Below are 6427 nucleotides of genomic sequence, written 5' to 3' on the forward strand. Positions count from 1 at the left end.
ACCACGGAAAATATTACTTAAATCGTACAAACAAGTAACTTTTATATAAATTCTCGTCGTTATATCGAGCGTTTTGTGTATATATATTTCATGATTGTGATCTTGATGACAGTGATGATAGTGATTATGTTTATGAGGTTAATGAGGTTAATGAGTATGTTAATGACTGGGACAAAACTAAGCTGATTATGATTTATTCGATAGTTTGCTATATTAGTGTAATGGTAATGATAATAACGTTGAGTGTATTGCAAACGCTGTTTCGGTCACTGGAGCATGATGTTAATGATAATATATTTATTGTAATGATGCTATTCGTTGTAAGAAAAATAATCACAAATATTAAGATATCGCTATATATATAGTATGCGTTCTCTTTTATAAGAAAAATATAGCATAGTCGATATAAGCATAATTGCAAGAGAAGGTGACCGAGATGGAAACTAGAAAATAAAAGGAAAAAGAAAAAGAAAAGCAAGAAAATGAGGAAAAAATAAAAAAAATAGAAGATACCATTTTTTGTTACGGACAATAAATCTACGGACTATTCTCTCCATATTTCAAGAAAGTGACTCCCTCGCCCTTCCGCTGTAAAACAAGCCGTAAGCCTTTTTAGATATCAGTAAGAATCAGTGTAGTGAATGACACACTGACCGACCCTGATAATCTCATTGCTGAGTAGATTACACATTTGTTGCACATGGAAATGTATTTTGAAGCACCTGTCCTGCAGAAGAGGCAATACAAGGTACGTATGTCAAAAGTACTTTAGGTAATGGCCGGACTATACAACCAGAACTTTCATAAATGCTTCTGTCTACGAAATTCCCACGAAATCGAGAGCAGAGGGTCATTTGCTGCGATTCAAAGAGCGTTCTCGGGGGCTCTTATTGCTCCATAACTTTCGTAACTTACAAACGTTGACAAATTTTGTGTGTGGATATGCAGCCATTGGAATAACTTTGGATTGACCTTTCAAGTTCTCACAGACCAGAATGTTGTAAAATGATTCCTTATGAACAATTCACATTCGATCTTTCTTTGGAAATGCATGATCTTGAAGGTTGTATATTGCAGGAGAGTGACGTAGAAGTGATATTGAAAAAAAAATCTTTGTGTAGATATCCTAAGGGGAAATATAAGCGAATTCGATTATAAAGTGAAAAAGGGAGACATTTTAGTTTTATCAGACAATAATCGCGCCGTAGTATCTCGTTACCATTTTCTGTGTCTCTGCCTCTGTCTATCTGTCTATCTCTCTCAATCTCTCTCTCTCTTTCTGTCCCCCCCTCTCTCTCTCTCCCTCCCTCTCCCTGGTTAAACTTGCCAAAAAAAGATACTGAAAGAAAAAGAGTAAAACAATCACTCGCATCAACACGTATTCAAACAAACAGACAAAAACATAATATCATAAAGCAAGACCAACAACTACCGCAAAAAAAAAAAAAAAAAAAAAAAAAAAAAAACACTGTGAACTAAGCCAATCTTATTTATATCAAAGGGATAATAAACACTGATTATTGTCCATGCAAATATGTGACAGCTGATCGTAGCCCCGGCCAGCCCGCCCAGCAAAACCAGCGTTCGAAAAAATCCGTGTCCTTGCCAAGCCACTTTGACGTGACAGGGGAAGCCATGCCCTCTGGGGACAGGTGCCAAGCGCGTGCCCTTCTTGCCCTCAGCGGTGTGGATATAGTCTTTCCCTGCATTGTCATATTAACCCTCTCTTTCACCTCTCCTCGCTCTAACTATTTTTCCCTGTCCTCTCTTCTGCATCCTTCTCCTTCTCTCTCTCTCTACTCCTCTCCTTCTCCTCTCTCTACTCCACTCTCCTTCTTTTCTCTCTCTTTCTACTCCACTCTCCTTCTCCTTCGCTTCTCTCTCTATCTACACCACTCTCCTTCTCTTTCTCTTTACTCCCCTCTTCTCTGCCTCTCTCTGCTTTCCTCTCCTCTTCTCTTCAGCCTCCCTCTGTCCCTTTCATGACCTTCAAATTTCTTCCATCCTCACCCCCCTTCTACCTCTCCCCCTCTTCAACTATCCTCCATCCCCTTCTCTCTCTCCCTTCAATTCCTTCCTCCTATATCCCCTCTCTCTCTTCATCGCTTTTAATCGTCCTCCCTCATTTCCCACCCCCCTTTTATCCCCCTCAATGTACTTCCTCTCTTCAACATTACTCCATCCTCCTATCCCCTCTTCCTTACTCCATCATCGTCTCTCCTCCCCCATTCTCCATCTCCCATCCTCCCCCACCCCTCCTTCTCCATCCCCCTCCCTTCCTCCCTTATCTCTCTCATCTAACTTCCTCCATTCCCCTTTCATCTTACCATCCTCCTCCATCTCTCTCATTCTTCTTCCTCCATCTCTCTTCTCCTCCCTCCTCCATCTCTCTCATCCCATCCCTCCTCCATCTCTCTTCTCCTCCCTCCTCCATCTCTCTCGTCCCCCTTCCTCCATCTCTCTCCTCCTCCCTCCTCCATTCCCCCTTTCATTCCCGTTCTTCACCTCCCATCCTCTTCTTTCATCCTCCTCTTCTCCCTTCCTCCTCTCGTTCTCCGCCTTTCCTTTTGTGGCCAAACTTTTCCCACTTAAAAACAAAAACAAAAAAAATTGTCTTTTTCTATTAGTTTCTGTAGAGCGCTGAAAAAAAAAATGTCTCGCCTGAACTTTGATATCATTCTTAGTCTCCTTTCTAGAAACAGACTGCTGGTATTTACGAGTGGCTTAAAATGCACACTTTTTATTTATTTATTTTTCTTCTAAAAAGTCTTAAATTTTAAAGGGATTCCCATGTAGTTTATAACTGGAACGACAGCGATTGATGATGATAATGAAGTGATATTATTGAGAATGATGATATTGATAAGGGCAATTGTAATAACATAATAATGATAATAATAATAATAATGACAATGATAATGATGACAATTATGATAATAATAATGATAATAATAATAATTATAATAATAATGATAATAACAATGATAATAACATTAGAAATAATGACAATAATAATAATAATAATTATAATAATGATAATAATAATAATATTAATAACAATGATGATGATGGTAATAATAATGATGATGAGAACAATAGAAATAATGCTGATGATGATGATGATGATGATGATCATGATGAAGATAACAATAAAAATAGTAATAACAATATCGATTATAATAAGAATAGTAACAAATTATGAAAACCGTTAGATAACAACTATAAGAGAGTTGATATATAATAATAGCATAACAATAACAATAATATAACACTCATTCTAAATCTAGTATCAGTAATATCAAATGTTAATAATGACGAAGTGATAATGACAGGTGACCTTGATTCGTCCACCTGGCAGAGCGTCTTCGTACAAGTGACGTAAGACGATGATCACAGACTGAGTCACCGTCACTCTCTGTTGCGAGGCAGCAGAGTGTGAGATGAAACGCAGACGCGATAAAAAAAAAAAACTATATATTTTTTATTATTATTGTTATTATTTTTTATGGGGAGGGAGGGTTCCTTAGTGCGTAGGAGGTTAGTTTATTCGAAACGTTGTGGGTGTTGTGGCTTTTTGTCTTCTTGGAGGGGTTCGTTCTATTTTTGTTTTTGTTTTGATTGATGGTATGTTAGGAGTCCGGTTATTTCGAAACTGTGTGAATTTGGTGGGTTTTTAATTTCTTTGTAGTTTTTTTGTTTTTTGTTTGTTTGGTTATCTATATATCTCATTTACTTATCTCTCTATATGTTTCTCTGTATATCTATTCATCCATTTATGAACAAGTTACTGTGGTTCGTGGTTTTTTTTTTTTTTATGCTTTGCTACTAACCCGTGACGCGTTGACGTGACGTCATCAATGAAAAGCCAAAAATAATAACAAGCTCAATAAATCAACCTTAATACTGTTCATGGCATACGATGGTTTAATACCGAGTTAATAGCTGTGTAAATATAAAAGCTTTGGCACAAAGCCTTAGGTGAGGATAAAAATAGTGATATATTGTTTAAATCTGTTGCTTGATGTCTCTGTCAGCCTTCGTCATGGCGAGGGATACGAGCAAATGCTTTTCTGTTTACTCTCATTGTATTTAATTGATGGTCTTGTTTTGCTACTTTGAAGATAACAATATCTCTTGTTACACGCACTTTATTTATTTTCTGTTTTTATTTCATATTTTTTTGCCATAAAAGCTGCTAAAATGTTTTAGGTGTGTATGTCAGCGAAAAGGTATGGGATCAAAGTGAAGATATTTTTGTATTACGACACTCATGAATAGAAATAGTGGCGCTGATGAGAATAAGAAGTATAATAAGAAAGATAATGATAATAATGATGATAATAAAGATGATGAAGATGATGATACTAATATTGATAATGATAATGATAAAAAATAAAGATGAAAATGATAATGATAATAATGATAATGATAATGATAATAATAATAATGGTGAAAATAATAATAATAATGATGATAATAATAATGATAATAACAATAACAATAACAATGAAACTGGTAATAACAATAATAATGATATTAATGATAACAAGAATGAAAATAAGGATAATGAGTAATGATAACAGTAATAGTAATAATAATGATGATAATAATAATAATGATAATAATGATAATGATAATGATAATGATAATGATAATGATAATGATAATGATAATGATAATGATAATGATAATGATAATGATAATGATAATGATAATGATAATGATAATGATAATGATAATAATAATAATAATGATAATAAAAACAACAGCAATAGAGATAATAATAATAATAACAATGATAATAATAATAACAACAATAATAATGATAAGTGTTGTGATAACAATATTAATAATAACAACAATAACAGAAATAATGATAATAATAATAATGATAATAATAATAATGATAATAATAATAATGATAATAATAGTAACAGTAATAATAATGGCAACAAGAGCAATAGCAACCACAACCACAACAATAATAATAATGGTAATATCAATACTTACAATAATAATAATAATAGTAATGATAATAATAATGATAATAGTGATAATCATGAAAATAATAATAGTAATAGTAATAATGATAATAATTATAATAATAATAATAATATCATTAGCAGGCTATTTAGTGTTATTTATCATGAATATTAACACTGTATTATATGGAATATTTTCAGCAACAAGAAATTGTATTTAGCTTTATTATGATGCGCATCCCAACTGTCTTTCGTTTTATGAGATCGCTGTCCTCTCTCGGTGTAGTTGGTCAGAAAATAAAATTGAAGATTCGTACAGTAAGATGCGAACATTTTATGGTTTGTACATTCATAATTGGATTATCAACTTGTATTTAGTAGGATTTGGAAATCTAATTATGATATAATTCATAAAATATGAGCAATGTAATTTACATATTTGTCGTGTCCTCCTTGACTATTGTATACATCCAGGGTTACAGAGCCAGTGTACCAGTGGTGATATGGCGTGTGCTGCTAGGATCGAGGATCAAAGGCAGCGGGGCCATTGAAGTGAGTGTCGATTTATAAGGAATACGTGTTATTAACAGTGTTGTTGTGCTATGCTTTCATTGCCATTCCAAGTAATGTTTGTTTTGGTTTGTTTTCTGTGTGTGTTGTGAAATTCTAAATGCAATATTGTGATCAAGGAACTTATCGATTGTGATGTTATTAAAGAGGTAAGGTTACTGTAGATTAAGCTAGTGTTCTATTTTGTGTGTGATAAATTTGTGATCTTTGAAAATTAAGATTTTTTAAGGAAAATGTTATGTTACCTTATTCTTGTAAAGTGAAAATGTTTTCTGTGCATTAACTTTCAGTAACTAATGATTTATTTATTTATTTGTCTGTGCTCATTTTACCTCAGCTTCCTATTATTGTATATACATTTTATTTGATGTTAAATTCCATATTATATTCGGAATGATATCCATTAAAAGTTCCTTTGTTATGTTTTAATGACTATTGCAGGTCGAAACTTTTCTCAAATAAAAAAATGATACACACACAAACACAGTAACGTGTAAACAAAGATGAAAGGAAACAAGCCATATTTCATATCTTACTGTGGCTGTTTTCAAATAATTGAATATTACGGCTAATGGGTTTCTGAGCCTTAACGAGTGCAATAATGATAATAATAATGACAATAACAATACTTACAATAACAATATCAATGATAATAATAATGAGAACAACAACAACAACAACAGTAATGATAATAACAATGATAATTTTTTTAATAATTTCCAGCCACAAATAATATCTTCTCTGATCTTTTTATTGAGGATTTCCAGACACAAAACTGTCCTTTGATGATGCAATATACACAAGTTAAAAACCACCTATTTAAAATCTAATATGGAAGATTTTCAAGTAATCTCTGATATGCTAAATTTGCTTGT

The sequence above is a fragment of the Penaeus chinensis genome, chromosome 38 (assembly GCF_019202785.1).
Source record: "Penaeus chinensis breed Huanghai No. 1 chromosome 38, ASM1920278v2, whole genome shotgun sequence".
Classification (NCBI taxonomy): Eukaryota; Metazoa; Arthropoda; class Malacostraca; order Decapoda; family Penaeidae; genus Penaeus; species Penaeus chinensis.